This window comes from Anabrus simplex, chromosome 4, assembly GCF_040414725.1.
Source record: "Anabrus simplex isolate iqAnaSimp1 chromosome 4, ASM4041472v1, whole genome shotgun sequence".
In the NCBI taxonomy this organism is placed as follows: Eukaryota; Metazoa; Arthropoda; class Insecta; order Orthoptera; family Tettigoniidae; genus Anabrus; species Anabrus simplex.
The window spans coordinates 158,589,023-158,611,858 of record NC_090268.1 but is presented as its reverse complement, the minus strand read 5'-3'; the positions used below and the strand labels follow the sequence as shown (position 1 = coordinate 158,611,858).

Sequence of the window (22,836 nt, the reverse complement as noted above, 5' to 3'; positions counted from 1 at the left end):
GTATGAAGGTAAAGATGTAGATAATTTGGTTCTGGAACATGAAGAGGCTGTTGATGCTGATGACATGGGAGACCCAATTTTGAGGTCAGAGTTTGACAGAGCTGTGAATGACCTCAATAGGAACAAGGCACCTGGAATTGATGACATTCCCTCTGAATTACTGACTGCCTTAGGAGAAACCAGCATGGCAAGGTTATTTCATTTAGTGTGCAAGATGTATGAGACAGGAGAAGTCCCATCCAATTTTCGGAAGAATGTTGTTATACCTATTCCCAAGAAACCCGGTGCTGACAGGTGTGAAAACTACTGCACCATTAGTTTAGTATCTCATGCCTGCAAAATTTTAACACGTATTATTTACAGAAGAATGGAAAAACAAGTTGAAGCTGAGTTGGGAGAAGATCAATTTGGCTTCAGAAGAAATGTAGGAACACGTGAAGCAATCCTTACTTTACGTCTGATCTTAGAGGATCGAATCAAAAAGGACAAGCCCACGTACACGGCATTCGTAGATCTAGAAAAGGCATTCGATAATGTTGATTGGACCAAGCTATTTATGATTCTGAAGATGATAGGGATCAGATACCGAGAACGAAGAATTATCTACAATCTGTATAAAAATCAGTCTGCAGTGATAAGAATCGAGGCTTTGAAAAAGAAGCAGCAATCCAGAAAGGAGTGAGGCAAGGCTGCAGTTTGTCCCCTCTCCTTTTCAATGTTTACATAGAACAGGCAGTAAAGGAAATCAAAGGGAAATTTGGAAAGGGAATCACAGTCCAAGGAGAGGAAATCAAAACCTTGAGATTTGCCAATGATATTGTTATTTTATCTGAGGCTGCAGAAGATCTCGAGAAGTTGCTGAATGGTACGGATGAAGTCTTGGGTAAGGAGTACAAGAAGAAAATAAATAAGTCCAAAACAAAAGTAATGGAGTGCAGTCGAACGAAGGCAGGTGATGCAGGAAATATTAGATTAGGAAATGAAGTCTTAAAGGAAGTAGATGAATATTGTTACTTGGGTAGTAAAATAACTAACGATGGCAGAAATAAGGAGGACATAAAATGCAGACTAGCACAAGCAAGGAAGAGCTTTCTTAAGAAAAGAAATTTGCTCACTTCAAACATTGATATCGGAATTAGAAAGATGTTTTTAAAGACTTTCGTGTGGAGCGTGGCATTGTATGGAAGTGAAACATGGATGATAACTAGCTCAGAAAGAAAGAGAATAGAAGCTTTTGAAATGTGGTGTTACAGAAGAATGCTGTAGGTGAGATGGATAGATCGAATCACGAATGAAGGGATACTGAATCGAATTGGTGAGAGGAGATCGATTTGGCTAAATTTGACGAGAAGAAGAGATAGAATGATAGGACACATCTTAAGACACCCAGGACTTGTTCAGTTGGTTTTTGAAGGAAGTGTAGGTGGTAAGAACGGTAGGGGTAGACCAAGGTATGAATATGACAAGCAGATTAGAGCAGATGTAGGATGCAATAGTTACGTAGAAATGAGAAGGTTAGCACAGGATAGGTTGGCATGGAGGGCTGCATCAAACCAGTCTATGGACTGATGACTCAAACAACAACACTGGTAAGCTTAGTTTCTTGCTCCCTCTCTTCCTCGGTCTTATCTTCTAAGCTGTTCACATCAAGATTGGGACACATAATGACAACATTGTTCTTGCCACACACACACGACCATGAATATTTGCTTTACAATGTGTGGCTCAGTGACCCAACCTCAAGCAAGCAAAGCAACATTTTCTCCTTGAAATATTTCTCCTTTTTTCTCAAGCAAGTCCATTTGTTGAGCTGGGAAACATTCCTCACTTTCATGGCTCTTACTATGGAAGAGACACTTGTTGGAATCTTTCTAACCTGCTTCAAGGAAAACAGTGAACTTGCTGTTGGTATGCCTTCCTTCTCTTTTTCCTTTTCTCTACCATTCACTTGTAATTTTCCTTCAGTCAGTCCAAAACCAGCTTGTGCATTTTGTATTCTTTCTTCACTTTCAACCTCTTTGTTTTTAAACTTATCAGTAAATCAAGCTTATATGAATGCAAATTAACTTCATCTACACCTGATAAAATTGTTGGTCTCAGCCATACTCTAGTAAGTTCCTCTGAAAGGCAAGGCTCTACCATTGGAAAAAACATTGAGGAATACTTATCTTTAGTCATTCCAAGGCACCCCAATGATTGGAGCTGCGATTCTAGCCTGTCATACAGAATGATATGTTCATCTTTTCTTTCTTATGAGTGTTCAAACGCACTAGTGCAAGAAGTTCTCTGATGTAGTGTTTCATTAGTAATTCATCCCTCCCAAATCTGCTTTTAAGAGAATCAACTACCCTAGAATAACTGCTAGCTGTTGGAAGAAAGCTGCTCACAATTTCTCTATCCTTAATGCCCCTTACAGTGCATTGAATGAGATACTGGAATTTACATTCTGTTTAATATTCCTGACATCATGAATTCTTTTGAATAGGCTCCAAAATCATAACCAGTCCTTTACCTCTCTGCCGTACTTTGCTGATTCTAATTTTGGTAATCTAACATACTTTCTGTTAGCCTCAGTCTGTGTTGTTGCAATTGAATTTCTACTGGCTTCCATAATCTCATTTCTAAATAGAATATTTGAGATCTTCTGAAGTTTTTCGTCAAGTTTATCAGGATAACTATCGACAATAGAGTATTCATTATCATATATACCATTATATCCATCTAAAAACAAATCTATTACCTTCTCATCCACCTGCAATTGTTCTATACACAACCTTTCCAGTTAGGTCAACAACATTCATTTTTTCATTATCAGCTTCTTCAAAACGTATTAACTCATATATTTCCCTTCCTTCTGGTCTTCGTAAAGGATGACTGGATTGGTTTCCTTCCTTTAATACATTTTCCATGTCTGTATCTTTTAGTCATTTATCACATTATGAACATCTCCCTTTCATAACTTTCAAGGACTTTAAAGAGAAAATCAACAAATAAGATCATCCCTAACCTTGCCTTGTTTTTTTTTTTTTTTTTTTTTTTTGCACAGCCTTCCTGGATCATAAGGTCCAGTTTCTTAGCAGTCGGCATGCTTCTGATCCGGTGGCACAAGATGAACTGACTCTATGTCAGAAACCTTAACTAGTGTGCCAGGTCACACTGCTGATGTTGTTGAGTGAACTAAACTACTATAATGATGAATTCAGCACCTAAGAAGAGTGACTGTACATCTGCAATAAAAAAATTTCCATGAAAATCTGCACCATAAACCCAGGTGAGTCTTAATAGGAGCTCTCTGTAAGTGCTAATAAATGTGCCATTTGCCATATGAAGTTTCCTTTGAACAAGGAAATATAGATACATCTGCTCCTGTATCAACTAGATATCTACAACCATTGCTTCTGTCACTAAGGAAGAGGTGGCGTGAAATATGGTTCCAGTCAGCTGCCACTGCTAGTGTGGAGCGTTTTAGTTTGACTGACTACTAGAATTAATGATGGAATATGGCTAGTATGAGCATGGGCTTTGCAGTGGCGAACCTATCAGTTAATTAATGGGTACGCAGGAAATCTTACCTTAAAATTTTTTGTAGAGTAGTTCTAAACGTCGAGTTTTTGGTTGCAAAATGGTCGGTCACACGGTCCTTCAGTACTTGATCACTCATCAATTCCTTGACAAGCATTTTCTCGGTAGAAATGGTACTAAGACAGCTGAGTCTTTCATTGTTCATTGAATTACACACGTATGTTTTTATCCTCTTCAGTATGCTCATACTCCTTTCAGAGGAAGCCGCGGTCACAGAAAATGTTGATATTAAACAAATCAATTTTGACACTCCCACATACCTACTTGTTCAAGATCATTGAGGACAATATAATGCATAAGTTTTGAGGGGACAAATGTTTTTCTATATCGGAATAAATGTTAATCAATTCATTTTCCAATCTTTCCCTATTATAAAAAGGGAAAATATTCATAAGACTGTTCAGTTTAATAGCAGAGAAGCTCTCTTTGTAAACTATGAACTGAGTTGGATCCATCAACTCAACAAACTGGATGCTTTCAAAATTGCCAAACCGTATTTCCATTTGCATAATTAAGGTGTCAAGAACTTCATATGTTAACATTTTGAGCATTTGGAGTGTCCTGTCATCTACATTTATCTCGTTATTTATTTTGCGACATTTTACAATGCAAGAGGATACTGTATTTTCTGATCGCATGTCCTTGAGGATACCAGTGGTTTTTCTAATTTCAATATTGCGAAGAATTACATGAGATGTGCTTTTATGTTGCAGTAGAGCAAAAAGATGGTCTGTATAAATAAAAATTTCTCTATAGAGAGAGAGCAAATAAATGAATTGGGCCTTCTGGAGTATGGCAAGCAACCCAACAGCTGAATTGTACGACTCACTGTCCCAACCCTCATAATTCTCTGCAATGTCTTCAAAAGCCTGTCTTAGATCATCATAGTGTGAATGAAAGCTCCAACGGGTAGCGCATGCTTGTGGAAGTCTGAATCCTTTGGATTCAAGAAGATGAGCTCTTTTTGAGAATTTACTAAAAAATGAATAAAACAGGGTCCCACAGAAAGATTCATAGGTTTTTATGATGTTTTGATTGATAAGACTGCATTAGGTTTATCAGAATTAATTGTCGATATTCTGCGAAAGTGGGGAGTAATTGATAAAGTCGTGCGTTAAACATATGACGGGGGCTCTACAATGGCAGGAACACATGGGGGTGATGAGCATGATTATGAATAAAGAGCCTGACTGATTTTATTGTTTTGGAGCAATGGAGAAGAACGAGGTTTAACTTGTGAGCATAACAGTGTAGAAATACTGCCCTTGGGCAAACTTGCTTAACGTAATGCTCAACACCCCCATGTGTTCCTGCCATTGTGGAGCCCCCGTCATATGCTTAACGCACGACTTTATTAATTACTCCCCACTTTCACAGAATATCGACAATTAATTCTGATAAGCCTGATGCAATCTTATCAATTAAAACATCATAAAAGCCTATGAATCTTTCTGTGGCAACCTGTTTTGAGCAGAACCTGAATATTACACTAACTTGAGATATGTTTGATACATCTAAGGTCTCATCTGCCAGAATACCAATGAAATAACAAGAATCTAACTCTGCTTTGGTTGTCTCCTGAATTATGGCAGTTACAGACTCAATTAATTCATTCTGTATTTCACTTGATGTGCCTTTAAAGCCCGATGTGGACTGGACATGACCTCAAATGTACTGTTCTTTTTTTGAAAGAAGATCTAACAACTCTAGGTAATTGTCCCTGTTGGTCGAGTCTTTCCCTTCAAAATGACCTCGAAAAGACAATTTTATTTCACGACTTCATTGTGTTTAATGGCTTGAAATTTTGCACCTTCAGATAAAGAATGTTCTATCCTCCTGCGCCCCAGTAAATGGAATCTCTCTTCATTCTGAATATGTTTATTTTAATTTTGATGCTTCTCTGCTTTTCTAAGAAAGTTTGTTGTAACAATTACCCCATTTAAAGTCCATTCCTTTTCACCACCAAACAAAACGCACGTATAACAAAAGAGCTTCTTGCTTTTGGAACAGGCTGTTAACCACGAATATTGTGTATACCAAGAAAAGTGAAATTTTCTCACTACTTTACCATCAGAATACTTAATATCCATATTATGCATATTATATTTGGTTTTGGATTCACACTTCTCATCATAAGTCCAAGATGAGAACAGCTTACGTTTTAAAGAGTTCAAAAGACTAGTTAAGTTCCCGAAGGGGCCTACTTCACATATTATTTCAACGTGATTTTCAACCGGTTGATATCAGCCTCGTTTTACACAACTAACAGTCCATGTCTAAATTGTCAAAAAATAAAGCCAATAATGCACGGATTGCCTACTAATTCAAAAGAAAAACAGACACGTAACAATAGGGTACCGGTACTTCATTGTCACCTTCGTGCTGGGAGTTACTACGCTCTCAAATAGCACAGGAGGCTTGCCTCTCTGGGGTCTAGACCTTGTGGAGAGAGGAGTGCGGGCGGTAAACCTATCTTTCCTCCACCACCCCGCGCCAGTCGTCAAGCTGACTGAATGGAAACAAAACAAAAAGTCCTGGGTGAGACAAATTACAGACTGCCTCCTTGTCAGACCAAGTAGTCTGCTGTCGCCATCTAGCGGGGCAATCAGCGAGGCACATCATCTGCTGTCATCATGTAGCACATATCAAAGAGAGATTATTGTTGATTTAACACAGTAACAACAGCAGATAAGTCTGTTACGATATTTATGTTTAATCATATTTCTTAGGGTAGGCATTGCCTCAAATGACTCCAAGTAGTTTTGCCACTGGGGCTTTGGCATTTCTTTGCTTTATGGCAATATTTCAAATGATACAGCACAGTGATCCGTTAGGGTTAAAAGGCTGACCTGCCTTTGAGTTCGACCAGTCACAAGATCTCCTTCGCAAAGAAGACGAGCTATCTCATGAGAAAAGTGAACTGCTTCTTGAAGACACTGTTTTTAATTCACTGATAGCCAACGTTAACTCAGAAATCTGCACTTGCAGTTACAAAATATAATCGTTACTGCAACCAGACGTGTGATCGGTTATACTACTAGGTAATGACAACTGCATAGTTTGAGCACAAATATTCAGACCAAATGGTAATATTTCTGCAATTTTGTCAACCATAATGGCCATAGTGTGTAGATCATGTTTACTGGTAGCTAATATACAGCGTACTGTTACGGGGAGCCTCTGCATAAATATTGTTTTCAATATACTGTGGGTACCTGCATACCTGCTCAAACTCCTGGATTAGCCAATAATGGCAGATAATGTTCATGTTAAAAAATTGAAAATTAATTCCACGCCATCTGCCTCTAAGATGCAACAACATGATTAAATTTTGTGATTTCAATTTTAATAGCTAACGTAAAGTGAGCTTCAACCTGAAGAAACCATACATTTATATTTTTCTTCCAAATAGAATGGATCTTCACAGAATCACGTGCAAGCTCTGCTTCATCTATGAGTGGGGTCAAGGTCAGTCTAGGAAGGTCTGGTCATGCTACCGCAATCCTTTGTGGTGACGGCCATATTGAATCTTGAGCATTGTTATGATGTGGGCGAGTCCGATATGAAAATATGAAATATTTTTGCATTTTTGGAGAAAATTGAATACTGCACAACACCAAACCGTAAGTCAACTGGCGGGATTAGCGAGTTCCGCTTTCCAGTAATAAGCAATGGTGAGCTCAGTGGATTCGGTGCAAAATTCCAGGCGAGATAAATGGTAACCCTACATTTTATAATTCAGCCTTGTTTGAAGTTAGTAAGTTATTACATTGAAATTATTCCTGAAGAATCATATGTTTATATGAACAGTTTTTTTATTTATGGGTTCCATTATGTATTTTCCTCCAACATAATTTTACTGAATCACAGTTTGAAGAGAAGAGGGTAGATGAATGGAAACACTGAAGTGGAATTCCATCCTAAAAGTATTCCTAATACACCCAATAAGATTTTCTAGGAAACTTCCCAAACAAAGATTTGTTTAAAAAAGAAGCAACAAAGGTAATAGGAACTGTATAGACCTAATCATATTATTTGTTTTCTTTTTCAAGTTAACTACCCAAGGGGGTCTTTTAGGAAAAATTAAAGTAAGGAGCCTGGCACAATTAAGTGAAAAAGATACCAGGATTCCATTAAGGGGCCCATGGTCGCAAACCCTCGCTTCCAAGCTGAGAGACCCTGGGCCCCTTTCAGTCACCTTTTTCAACAGGCAGGGGATACCATGGGTGTTATTATACCACCCTGACCCACAGGGGGTAAAGCTTATGAAAGCCTATTACAAACTGGTTTGGAGTTATCTACCACAAGTGTTATACCCGTCGTAAAAAATTGAGAAAAGTGATTTGAATGATAAGTGCAGGCCAATATTCACATAATGCCTAAGTATTCTTCATCTTTTTTTTGTACTATCTGCTGTACGTCACATCTACAAGTATAGGTCTTATGGAGACGATGGGATAGGAAAGGGCTAGGAGTCGGAAGAAAGCGACCATGGCCTTAATTTAGGAACAGCCCCAGCATTTGCCAGGTGAGAAAATGGAAAACCACAGAAAACCATCTTTTGGGCTGCTGACAGTCGGGTTCGAACCCAATCTCTCTCGAATGCAAGTTGATAGCTATATGATCCAAACTGCACAGCCATTTGCTCGGTCTTCTTCTTCTCCTTCTCCTTCTTCTGATGAAGATGAGTATTACCTAGAAATTTTTTTCTTGCGAAAAACCAACTGAAGACCATAGCCCTACAAATTATTATCACCAGTTTTCAAATGATGTTGACATAAACATAATAGAAATGCCAGCTCTGAACCATTTTATGGGGGTGATAGAATACATCCATGGTATCTCTTGTCTGTCGTACGAGGCGACTAAACAGGGGCCCCAGGAACTCTTAACCTGGGAGCATGGATTGATGACCATGAGGCCCTAAGCTGAGTCCTGGCGTTGCTTTCACTTGTTTGTGCTAGGCTCCTCATTTTATCCTATGCTCCTTTACGACCCCGATGAGTATTCAAGGCCTATGGAGTCTTTCATTTTCACGAACTTTGTGGCCTTTGTCTTTCTTTGGCCGATACCTTCATTATTCAAAGTGTTGGATCCCTTCCATTCTTTTCCCTCTGATTAGTGCTAATAGCGGATTATTATCCAGTTGTACTTCCTCTTAAAACCACCGCCGCCACCGCCACTGCCACCACCACCACCACCACCACCTTGCTGTATGGAAGTAAAAGATTATACATGAGCACTTCTGCTGATTTTTGTTTCTCAAAAAATGAAATTCAGGTTCTGTTAATTATCTTCCTATTCAAATAACTTTGGATGTATTCATGTCATTTAAGTGTTATACAGTTGTTGATACATGAACAAAAGATGTCCAATTAAATTCTACATGTAAAAATAGTTGTTTGTTTGTTTCTATTTCAATGTTTGGTACCTAAATCCTCCAAATTGGAATACACTTGCCTTAGGTTAAGCTCACTTGGGGACTCAACACGGCAGCTCCATAAGTAACATTCATGTCTTGACCTCTCTAGACTGACCTCGGGTGGGTGTTAGCTGCGGATTACTTTTGTCTGCATCTGTCATAATTACACCGTACTCTTGGTTAATGAGGCCATTTATTCATTTATTTTATTTACACTGTTTATGCCCACATTGGAGCTCAAAATCAACCTTATACAATAAAATCTTCAAAAAATAAGTTCATTTTTTAACATCTGATAATTTTTTCTCTTCCCAAAACTTCTTCATTCTAGACAATCTTAAAGCCTGTTCTTCTGCTGATGTAACATATTGCTTACATTTTGATGTTTTAAGTGATAGTTTTGTATATTTGTTGTTTAGAATCTTCTTCTCTTCTCTACTTTCAATTTGCTCTGTAGTCATTTTCAATTCATCCAAATCCATTTGTATTTCCGAAAGAGACTGTTTTTTGTAACTCGGCCATGTAATTTGTTGTGCTCGTCTCAATTTTAGAGTTCCATTATCTATAGATGCTTTTTATTAGCATCCCAAGTGACAATTTCACCAAGATATTTAAATTTATTTACAACTTTAATTTTCTGAGTATTATTTAAAATAATATATGGAGTTTCAACTTTAAAGGATACCATCATTTTTGTTTTCTCAGAAGATATTTTCCAATCTTCACTGCTAATCTTCCTAGTTCCTCTACTTGAAATTTTGCTTCTTCTATACTATTTAACAGCGCCAGATCATCAGCAAATGCAAAACAATTTAGTTGAATATTTCTTCAAATCTTAACAGTCAGAGGACATACCTTACTCCCCCAAACCCCATGGCACTTAACGCCTTTGAAAGGGCTTTGGCCTGCCCAATGACCACTGCTCAGCCCGAAGGCCTGCAGATTACAAGGGGCCGTGTGGTCAGCACGACGCATCCTCTCGGCCGTTATTCTGGGCTTTCAAGACCGGGACATACCTTACTCCATTCACGCATAATACTCCATCTCCCTGTTGAAGACCAGTATGAATTTCAAATGGTTCAGAGATTTCATTTCTGAACCTAACTTTAGACTCTGTGTTTCTCAGAGTGACCGAAATAAGGTTAACAAGTTTCTGATGTAGACCAAATTCAGTAAGGATATGTAGTAATGATTCACGATGGATGGCTTCTGAAAATCAATACAAGTGATCACTAAATTTTTGCTCCTTATGCGTTGATGTTTTATGATCCATTTGAGACTGATAATTTTGACCTGGACAACTTCGTCCTGGACAAAAACCACCCTGATATTCACCCAATTCACTATCAAGCTGGTCATGGATTCTGGAATATAGAGTCAGCTCCTTATGCGTTGATGTTTTATGATCCATTTGAGACTGATAATTTTGACCTGGACAACTTCGTCCTGGACAAAAACCACCCTGATATTCACCCAATTCACTATCAAGCTGGTCATGGATTCTGGAATATAGAGTCTTAGAAAACAATTTATAGGTGATATCTAGCAAAGAAATTTCCCGATAGTTACTAGGATCTGATCTATCACCTATTTTTCTAGATTGTGTGTATAATTGCAACATTCCATTCTTGAGGCAAATTTTCTGTATTCCAAATGTCAATGAGATGTTTATGCAGATTCTGAATAGCCTGTATATTTACATTCTTCCAGAGTTCCGCTACTAGTAGATTTTCTCCTTCCGCTTTAAATTTTTTCAGTGAATTAAATAACTGCACATACTTCATTGTAAACCGGTGGTATGATCTTCTCCAAAAGTGTTTTATTTCTGGAAAATAGATGAGGCCATTAGTTTAGAAACAAATATATCACCTGCTGAATCACATCAGGGTCACCACTATGGACCAGCACATTAATTTTAATCATTGATGTTCATTTGGTTTCAGTGTTTTACTGGGAACCATGAAGAAAGAACCTGCTAAAACTTGTGCAATGTTATCCATTAATTCAAATCGATGAACACAACTCCAAGCATTTTCTTTTTTTTCTAATGTTATGTTTTTCTGTTTCTGTCTTCATCTTTGAAACTATTTAACTGAACACTAATTGATTACGCTAGGTAAGTCCATTTTTATACACCTAATTTTTCAATTTCATTTAGGCCTACTCCTCTCAAATTTGGTAGGTCAACAAAATAACAAAAAAGGTTATAGCTAATAAATGGTATTTAATCCTAATTAATGCTATAAAAAGGTCTTTGTAAATTTTCTCTTGCTATAAATGGAAAACAATTAATTTTTTAATTTCACACCTTCATTTATACTTAATTCTGTCATGACTTTCAAAACATTAAATTTCTTCACAATGCACGACAGTCTACACAGAGGACCTACAACAAAAGCAACTACGTTAAGAATACACCATGTAGCCAGCGCGCTCCAAAACCTGTTCATTTGTTCATTCATTCATTCATTCATTCATTCATTCATTCATTCATTCAGAGATCCCAACCTTCAGATGAGGTCATCAGTAGCGAGAATCAATGAGCGAGCGGCCGCGTGATTTGGGGCTCATAGCTGACAGCTTGTATTCGGGAGACAGTGGGTTCAAATCCCACTGTCGATAGCCCTGAAGATGGTTTTCCATAGTTTCTCATTTTCACACCAGTCAAATGCTGGGGCTGTACATTAATTACGGCCACAATCGCTTCCTTCCTGCTCCTAGCCCTTTCCTACACAGTCATCACTATAAGACCTATCTGTGTCTATGCTACATAAAGCAAATTCTAAATATAAAAATATAAAAATGTATGAATCTCAGAAGAGATGGTGGGGAACACGACTCCTCAGGCAAATTATAATATGCAATTTTGAACAATATCAACATATTTTTCTATTCCTATATGTTAAAAATTACACACACACTAACATAACTAACTTACTTTCCTTTGAGTATCTTCACAGTTGCTTCTTTTGCCTCACAGAGATCCTTCCCAAAAATATATTTTTGATAGAGATCTCACAGCATGATAACATTTTTGATTTTTTCCACCAGGAGCGCACTAAGAGTCCTTGTACTCATATTTAGTCGAAAGTCAGTGTGATCCTTACAAACAATAATTAATATTTAAGGAGATACTGGGTTTGAACCCCAGTGTCAGCAGCGCTCAAGATGGTCTTCCGTGGTTTCCCATTTTGACACCAGGCAAAAACTGTACTTTAATAAAAGCCACAGACACTTGCTTCCTACTCCTATCCCATCATCACCATATGATCTATCTATGCTGGTGCGACATAAAACAAATTGTAAGAAAAAAAGAAAAAAGAGAATATATTCTCAGTTGAAGTATTGCTGTGAGGTATCACTAAAACAGTAAGCATCACTTGAGGAAGAATTGAATATTTAATGTTTCCAGAAGCATCTTTCTGCTTCAAAATTTTAGCTCATGCTACATCCATTGTTTCACAGTTTGAAATGTCCTCATTTAATGGATCTGCTTGGTAGGAAGTGAATTCCAATTCCAATTTGTCTTCATCAGGGTTCTCAACTATGTTTTGAAACAATTCGACAACAACAACAACAACAACAACAAAAAGCACTGATGAAAACGAAGTAGTTGCTTTCAATGAAACATCCACTACTTCTGCATCATCCACTACAGAGTCATGGAATGGGAATTTGTCCAACATGTAGCTGCATGCTGTAGTGGAAGAAAATTCTTACCAATTTGAAGAACTGTCTCATATCATCCTCAGAAAAACTGCCAGCCTCACTTCCTCACTTACTATTCTGTCTTTTAACTCCAGTTACAAGATCATGGTCATCTTTCTCTCCTACTCTTCCTACTGAACTTCATATCCATAATGTATTTCAAACTTACTTCTAGGGGCCAATGACCTAGATGTTACGCCCCTCTAAACAACAAGCATCGTTATTGCCTACTTCTAACCGCTTTCCAATCTTTTTAGCATTCACCAAAAATCCATTCATTTATCTGGCCACTTTATGTATGGAGCTTCTACTTTCAACATGATATACTGTGGGAAAACAGGGACTGGATTAGATATTGATAAAAATCACCATCTTAGATGCCATGCATTTCATTAAGGCTGCCTGGGAGTCTGTGGAGCAAAACACCACTCGGAACTGCTTAAATGCAGCTGGCTGTTGTCTTGCTTCCGGTAATGACTCTTATGTTGAAATCACCCATAATTAATTGTACTGCTTTACCTTGGATCTTTTCCAGTTCTCTTATCAGTAATCCTGGTGTGGGACCCATACACTGGATCCATACACTAATTGGGGTCTTACCAGTAACTTATATGCTCTCTCCTTTACATCCTTACTACAACTGCTAAATACTCTAACAAACATACGAAGAGATCTGTAACCTTTATTTACAAACAATAGGAGTTACAGAACATATTTCAAGTTCTTCAATCACCAACTTAAAATTGGGCGAAAGAAGGAACTGGTCAGGATGTCTGGAAGCAATGTAAAAAATTCAGAAGAGCTGGCATGTATTCATTTGTATTTCTTTTTGTTCAGGAGTCTACATTTTTGGAACCAAACTTTGAGAAATGTGACATGTTCAAATTTTTGTGAAGAAATGTGTTAAGTGCAGCCAGTATCCAGTATAGATGTTGATTCCCATAGGGGATCTGAAATATTTGTTCCCCTCACATCTTTACGCAGACTCTGAATGTTTGCTTCACTTGCCGCACAAGAAGGACGACCACCGGGCAGATCGTATTCCTGGAGGAATGATTAGCTGGAAAATTTATAATGTCCAATAACAGACCATTTATATTGGTATTACAGTATTCACAAGATAGTGGGTTCGAACCCCACTGTTGGCAGTCCTGAAGATGATTTTCTGCAGTTTCCCATTTTCACACCAGGCAAATGCTGGGACTGTACCTTAATTAAGGCCACAGCCACTTCCTTCCCACTCCTAATCCTTTCCTATCCCATTGGCACCATAAGATCTATCTGTGTCGATGCGACGTAAAACCAATTGTAAAAAAAAATGAACTGTGTGAATACTTCCAACTGAAATTTCACCCACCACTAATATCTCTTTCGCCAGTCACCCCTCACATCTTTACGCAGGCTCTGAATGTTTGCTTCATTTGCTGCAGATGAAGGACAACCACCGGGCAGATCGTATTTGATAGTTGCAGGGCTTTCACAAAAAAACATTCATGCCAGGCATAAACTTGCATCTCTTTTATTCCTGCTACATCATAACCTTTTTCAAGCTTTTCTAATGTCTCTGGCACATTATTCTGCAGTCATCATTCTCAAATGTGATAATCAAACAACACAGAGGCAGCAATGGTCAAGAACATGACATTTGTATGGAAGTAATGTAATGAGTGATGCCAACAACTAATGCAGAAATTTCCCACAGGGAATTATTCATTTTGCAGAAGAAAGTTTCTACTGGGAACTTTTTGAGCCCAGTTACATAAACATAGTGAAACAGGTCCCCGAATACAATAGATTATTTTAGAGTAATGGGTGATCTCATCAAACAGAAAGGTAATTGTCCTACCTTTTAACGAATTGACACCATCTAGCAGCAATCACACGATGTATTCACCTGAGTGCAGATCTCTGTTGCTCCTATCCAGACAACGGCAACATTTCTAACTGGTGAAAAGCTACCAAGAGAACTTGGAAGCACACAAATGTGCTTCAGACCTGAAGACAAGGAAAAAAATATGTAAGTTTAAACAGTACACATGCCAAAAAAATGTTTAGGTAAAATAAATATCCTAAGTAATACCATTAGAGTAATCTATACTGATACTGATACAACTTAACAGCACATGGAGCAGATGTCTTGTCAAACACACAGTGCAATCTTTAAACATTTTTTATTATATTTATTCACATAACACACATAGTAGAACAGGCACCAGGTTACAATAAACTACTGCAATGCAATGTGTGACTTTATCAAACAGAAAGGTAATTGTCCTACCTTTTAAGGAATTGACATCATCTAGCAGCAATCACAAGATGTATTCACCTGAGCGCAGATCTCTGTTGCTCCTATCCAGACAACGGCAACATTTCTAACTAGTGAAAAGCTACCAAGAGAACTTGGGAGCACACAAATGTGCTTCAGACCTGAAGAAAAGGGGGAAAAAATGTAAGTTTAAACAGTACACATGCCAAAAAATGTTCAGGAAAAATAAATAACCTAAGTAATACCATTAGAGTAATCCATACTGATACAACTTAACAGCTCATGGAGCAGTCTTGTCAAACACACAGTGCAATCTTTAAACATTTTTTATTATATTTATTCATTATATTTATTCACATAACACACATAGCAGAACAGACACCAGGTTACAATAAAATACTGCAATGCAATGGGTGACTTCATCAAACAGGAAGATAATTTTCCTACCTTTTAGGAATTGACTTCATCTATCCATGATGTATTCATCTGAGCTCAGATCTATTTTGCTCCTATCCAGACTACAGCAACATTTCTGATCGGTCGGAACATGCCAAGACAGCATGAGAGTACGTAAATGTGCTTCTGACCTGAAGAAAAGAGAAAAACATAAGTAAACTTAAACAGTATACACCACAAGAAAAGGTAAAAAAAAATATTAGATCCTCAATAATACCATTACAGTAATCTAGACTGGCACAACTGAACACCTAGAGGAGCAGATGTCTTGAGAAATACACTCTACAAGCTTTAAACATTTCCTGTTATATTAGTTCACATTTTAAAGAGGGTATAGCATATATTTTAGATTCAAGAGGTCAAATGATCTCTATCGCTATTAACCTATCCAAGCCTCTTGAGTGGGTAGATCATGGGGGACTACAGACAAAAATAAAGGAATACAGGCAGCTAAATTTCTAGGAAAGAGATCTCACAGAATTAGATACAGTACTGATACAGTACGAGTAATGGCTATGAGAGGGGTTCCGTAAGGCAGTATTATCAGACCTTTATGTTTTCTTTATTCATAAATGATATGAGTACAGAACTGTAATCACAGATAAGGTTTTTGCAGATGATGTTATACTGTGTAGAGTAACAAATAAGTTACAGGATTGTGAGAGACTGCAAAAAGACCTCGACAAAATTGTGAGATCAGAGAATGGTAAATGGAGCGAAAAGTCAGGTTATAAGTTTCTCCAAGAGGAGAAGTCCTCTCAGTTTTAATTACAGTGTTGATGGAGTAGAAGTACCTTTTGAAGATCGCTGCACCAGATGTATGCATAAGTTTTCGCTAGTTTTTGTGGTAAAGAAAACATGTCATTTTCAAGGAAAATTCATTCTTTGTTATTCAAAATATTGGCCATCGGCTTCTACACACTTCACCCATCTTTCAGGTAAGTTATGAATCCATGCCAGAAAAACTGCTTGTCTTATGCGGCAAACCATTCGTCGAGCCATTTTCCAACTTCCTCGAAATTGCTGAAGTGCTGCTCTGTGGGCGCGTGCCCAATTGAATTGATTATTTTCACCATGTTGATTAAGATGTCGTCCTTTTGTAAAATATGTCGCTAAAGTTGGTTTGTTGGTTGTTTATTTAAAGAAATTTGATGGTTAAAATGGCTAGCATGGTCATTACGTAACCGGCAGTATAGTAGCAGCTCGCCCCATAAGGTCATTGACAGCAAGCGAGGACATATCGTTTGGTTCAGACCAGTGTTATGTCATTTTAATTTGTGGATAAATTTAATTGAAACTAAGTAAGTGAAATAAAACTCCCCAGTCATGTGAGTTATCTTTTTCGCAAAAATGTCTCTAAAGTTGGTTGTTTATTTTAAAGCAATTGGACGGTTAAAATGGCTACAAAGGTCGGACAGGATTAAGAGGAGGAAATTCCGATTTATGCTAGTTGCTTTATGTCGCACCGACACAAATAGGTCTTATGGCCGACGAGGGGACAGGAAAGGCCTAGGAATGGGAAGGAAGCGGCCGTGGTCTTAATTAAGGTACAGCCCCAGCATTTGCCTGGTGTAAAAATGGAGAAACCATGGAAAACCATCTTCAGGGCTGCCGACAGTGGGGACCGAACCCACTATCTCCGATTTATGTGAGAGGTCTCAGAAATATAGCAATAAGTTAAGTGACAATTATTGGAATAAATAAGGTAATGGAATTACAGATTAGAAATTTAAATATAATGGTTTTTCTTTTTTAGGACTTAAGGAAAGGAGAAATTTTCAAGAAGAGAGCAGAGCAGAAAATATTTTAAGTTCAACTTAATAGGTGTTATTTATTTATTTTATGAATTGAAAATTATTCTATTTTAAAGTGTTTTACTAAATGACAAAGTATAGGTAAATTTAGACATTATTATTTCTTTTTTAGATGTAAATGAGGATGTAAGTTCCAAGAGTAGAGCAGATTTAAAATTTTAGCATATAGTGACTAATTTAATAGATTTTATTCATTTATGATTTGTACATTTCTATTTTAAAGTCTGTAATAAATGACATAGTAAGTAAGTAAAAGTTGAAACACAGAGAAATATTTTAACAATTTCAAGATTTATATATTATTGTTCTGTTGATAAGTATATTTGTACCAATGTACCGTGTCCAAAGATTAATTGATGTTTTGGCACCGCTGAAGAAGAGAGTAGTTAGCTCTCGAAACATGTACGGTAATTAAGTAAAATAAACTATGTAAAGTATTGACAAGGCAGAAAGGTGTTCTATAGAAATTTGCCCCATTGATGCGAAGAGGTGATAGTCAGATGGCGGCAGGTTGGGGAAGTAGAGTGGGTACAGAAGGATGTCCCATCCAAGTAATTTCAAGGTGTCTTTCACTGGTTTTGCTGTGTGAAATGGTGCATTGTCGTGTAACAAAATGCTTTGCCATGTCTTCTGGCCGATTCTGGTCATTTTTCGATCAGTGTGTGATTTAAATTAATTTTTTGTTGGTGATAGTGTTGTGCATTAATGGTTTCTCTGGGCTTCAAGAGTTCATAACACACAATACTGCCCTGATCCCATCAGACACAAAGCATGGTCTTCTTGCCGAAGCGATCTGCCTTGGTGTTGAAGGACCGGCTTTCCTAGGTGAAAGCTGCGATTTTCTCCACTTTGGGTTTTCAAAATAAATCTATTTTTCACCACCCATCACAATTCGGTACAGATTTTTTTTTCTTTCGTGGCACTGAAGCAGCATTTCACAAGCGACTTGGCAATTTTCCATTTGCTGTTCATTCAAACCATGTGGGACCAATTTACCGAGTTTATTGATCTTCCCCATTGCTCGTAAATGTCTGCTGATTGTTTCGTGTGACACATTTAATGCTTGTGCCAATTGCTGTTGAGTTTGAGTTGGGTCATCATCCAGTAATGCCTGCAATTGCTCATCTTTGCACTTTTGTGGTCTACCAGAACGCGCACTGTCTTTCACATTGAAATCACCACATTTTTAAACGTAAGGAACTTCATCTTCTTTGCCCGTATTGAACTGAGATCACAATTAATTAAAGTCTATCAGGTTCCACCTTTTCAATACTAATACAATGTTGTTGGATGATATTTACAACATTATTTATTACAGTACATATTTCGGTGCTCTATTATGTCACCATCATCAGCTGATTTAGAAAATGTGAAAAAAACTTGGCGATCTAAATATTAAACAAAATATTGTCATACTTAACTCATACATATACATATTTACATACAACAGAATATTTATTGGTTAAATCCTAAACATCTATTATGCTATATTAAATATCCCTAATATGTAACAAGAAAATTCTTGTAAGTCATGAATATAAAATTTTTCTCATCTGGTTGATGAGTTGTTTTCACATTCCTTAATGTCTGTAATTCTATGCTCTCGTGCTGACTAATTAGAATGCGCACTTAAAATTGAGGAATTAAAATTGCATGCAGTCTATTTGATGTTAAAATGTTCATTTCATTTGCATATTAGCTGCTTTTGTTGGATAAAATTCATTATATATAATATAATTGTTGAAATTGAGCCGTCTTCTTATATGTATTAAGTATTAAAACTTCGTATTTTTATTGCTTTATGCGTGGTTGGAACTGTAATTAATTTGTCCTACAGTTGTTAGGCGGACTTATCTTCTCAGTTCAATGGGAACCCTGCAATGATGAAACCCAATATTAAAAGAAAAGCGAGAAAATTGATAAAGAAGCTGATTGAATCTAACTGTTGATACGGCTGACTCACCTCTACAGCTGTGTACTTCGCGTGACGGCTACCACGCCGTAAAATATCACAGATTCTCAGCAGTAGGTCAACATATCCATGAGTACAAACATAAGTTCACAGACATAGATAAAGACCTCGAGATCATGGAAATACTTTCTAAGGGACAGAAGCTTGACATTACTGAAGCATGTCTAATACATATAGACCAGTACTATAACGCTAACCTTAATCTGAATGAAATTTCAGAAAAACCCAAGGTACTGTTTGACGTTTTGATTCTATTACTTAACAAGCTAAAAATTCCAGAAAATTCAAATGCATTCCGAATGCTACGTAACAACTTTGCGTACTATTGTCTTCGTCCACAACGCCCCCCGGACCCTCTCCTAAAAGTTCATGTTTCTAGAAACATCCCCTTTGCCGCCCCTACTTCTCCTTCACTAGCGCTTCGTCACACAGCACAAGAAACTAGCACACACACACTCATCGCGCGGTAACCATCACGCGAAGTACACAGCTGTAGAGGTGAGTCAGCCGTATCAACAGTTAGATTCAATCAGCTTCTTTATCAATTTTCTCGCTTTTCTTTTAATATTGGGTTTCATCATTGCAGGGTTCCCATCGAACTGAGAAGATAAGTCCGCCTAACAACTGTAGGACAAATTAATTACAGTTCCAACCACGCATAAAGCAATAAAAATACGAAGTTTTAGTACTTAATACATATAAGAAGACGGCTCAATTTCAACAATTATATTATATATAATGAATTTTATCCAACAAAAGCAGCTAATATACAAATGAAATGAACATTTTAACATCAAATAGACTGCATGCAATTTTAATTCCTCAATTTTAAGTGCGCATTCTAATTAGTCAGCACGAGAGCATAGAATTACAGACATTAAGGAATGTGAAAACAACTCATCAACCAGATGAGAAAAATTTTATATTCATGACTTACAAGAATTTTCTTGTTACATATTAGGGATATTTAATATAGCATAATAGATGTTTAGGATTTAACCAATAAATATTCTGTTGTATGTAAATATGTATATGTATGAGTTAAGTATGACAATATTTTGTTTAATATTTAGATCGCCAAGTTTTTTTCACATTTTCTAAATCAGCTGATGATGGTGACATAATAGAGCACCGAAACATTTACTGTAATAAATAATGTTGTAAATATCATCCAACAACATTGTATTAGTATTGAAAAGGTGGAACCTGATAGACTTTAATTAATTGTGATCACCACATTTATCGAAATCTCATATGTTCTAATCGATAGAGTGTGGTCACCATATATTTCTACCAGCAAACGATGACTTTCCACAGCCTTTTTTCTTTTGATTAAATAAGAAAAGCAACACGTGCCACAAATGTTCTTTTTCAGGCACAAAAGTCGACATGATCACCGAACAATACAACACAGACGCTAGTATTTGGCAGACTCAATTGTGTGTGTTGGTAGGTTAACGTCAGATGAACAAACTGATGTATGTGTCAAATTCATACCCTGTGTACTGTTTTCTGGCGCCATCTCTTAGTGAAACCGGAAAAGACTTATGCATGAACCTGATAAGTACTTAGGTGTTAATATAAAAAAAGATTTTTATTGGGGTAATCACATTAGCAGGATTGCAAATAAAGGTAACAAATGTCATCATATCGTTATGAGGGCATTTAGGGGTTGTAATAAGGAAGTGAAGGAGAAGGTGTAAGTCACTAATAAGAACTCATTAAAGTATGGTTCTAGGCATGGACATAAAACCAATATTATTATTATTATTATTATTATTATTATTATTATTATTATAGTTAACGGGGCACTCAACAGGATTACTTCATTCTTGAAATGGAAAAGACCCAAAGGAAAACAGCACAATTTGTTTTAGGTTATTTCGGATACAATAGTGGTGTCATACAATATAAATTTCATAATGATTCGTACTGACAAGTATTCGATGTTAAATGGGGTAAGAGTAGGTCCACCAATTCAACACACAATTATCAATGACACTATAACTATATTTTCATTTAAAAACCCTTGACTACATTCTCATTAAAAAATTAATGGGACTAGTTTCGACCTTAAATATGAGGTCAAATTTAGACCATAAATTATTAATTGCATTCCTGTTGTGTCATTAGAAGAAACACTGATATGGATCATACTGTATTGGAAACAACTAAGTGTACAAATATTCATCAAAGTAAGGAAGCTAAGAAGAAAAATATTTTTTATTTTGTACTTCTTTATCCTCTAGCAAGGATATGTAATAAACTGTGTTTCTCCTAAGTTTATGTTTCTATCCTGTTCCTACCTTCCTGTGTCATGATGAATGGCTCTGTGTGTGAATTATGGGTGCAGCACTTAACTTCATCAAAGAAGGTAGATGCTACAACAGACATGGCCAACTTTCTCATATCAGTCAAGCACATTCCATAATTTAACACAGACTAATATACACTGTAGTTGTATTAAGTTTGGAATAGTGGTTTCAACTGCAGTAAGATGAAAGCATTTATAAAATAAAATAAAAAAACCTTTTTACATTTTCACCTCAATTTTAAGGACACCCAGATGTGTAAAGTAATGGAAACTCACATTTTGGTTCTTCACTTTTTTTAATAGAGTAAGCTTTCTTACAAAATGTTCCTGCAACTAAAGCGTATTCTAAATCTATATAAATAAAATCGTAATGACCATGTGTCTGCACATTGCCTTCTTTTGCAAAATTTCCATACAGTTATCTGTTTCAGGTGTAATAATGCATATTTTTTAGCTTTAGTGTCAGTTTGTTTGTCTGTCTGTCTATAATTTGATAACTGGATATATTTCTACCAAACCTCATATTTAGAATCAACCTGTCCTTGGGTAGGTTTTAGGGCCAATATTGTTTCTAAATCCCTGAAATGACTGGAGGTTTATACAAAACCAAAATCGTGATTTTGCACTCCCACAAAATATACTGTACACAACCAAACTTAATGTAAATCTACCTGCCTTAATGGAAATCAATTTCTAAAGCTCTTTTCTCATATGCATCATTTTGATACAAGGATTAATAAGTGAGATATCATTAACGGACCGTTTTTCAGTACAAGTCCCACCGGACGTAACTCAAGAGCGGGTGCGTGTAAAGCGTATTTCTTATATCTTGAAAACTACTGGAGATATTTCAACCAAACTTCATATTTAGCATCCACTTGTCCAAAGGTAAATTTTAGGTCCATACCTTGTCAAATTCCCAGAATGGACTAGGGGTTTATAAGGAACCGAAACAGTGATTTTACTTTCCCACAATATATACAATCGATCAATACTGATCTGCATTTAGGGCAGTCGTCCAGGTGGCAGATTCCCTATCTGTTGTTTTCCTAGCCTTTTCTTAAATGATTTCAAAGAAATTGGAAATTTATTGAACATCTCCCTTGGTAAGTTGTTCCAATCCCTAACTCCCCTTCCTATAAATGAATATTTGCCCCAATTTGTCCTCTTGAATTCCAACTTTATCTTCATATTGTGATCTTTCCTACTTTAAAAGACGCCACTCAAACTTATTTGTCTACTAATGTCATTCCACGCCATCTCCCCGCTGACAAACAGGAGTGGTGACAGAGCACTTCCTTG

The 22,836-nt window shown here is 36.8% G+C and overlaps 1 long non-coding RNA gene across 1 annotated transcript in view; it reads right to left on the bottom strand.

The window, feature by feature from the left end:
• Window positions 1-22,836, bottom strand: part of LOC136872532 (uncharacterized) — an 81,487-nt gene that overhangs the window by 26,030 nt on the left and 32,621 nt on the right. Inside the window, exons 2-4 of the long non-coding RNA XR_010859940.2 lie at window positions 15,426-15,565; window positions 14,991-15,139; window positions 14,559-14,707 (exon numbers count right to left, since the gene is read on the bottom strand). This is a non-coding gene — a long non-coding RNA (uncharacterized lncRNA). The remainder of the gene's footprint in view (window positions 1-14,558; window positions 14,708-14,990; window positions 15,140-15,425; window positions 15,566-22,836) is intronic.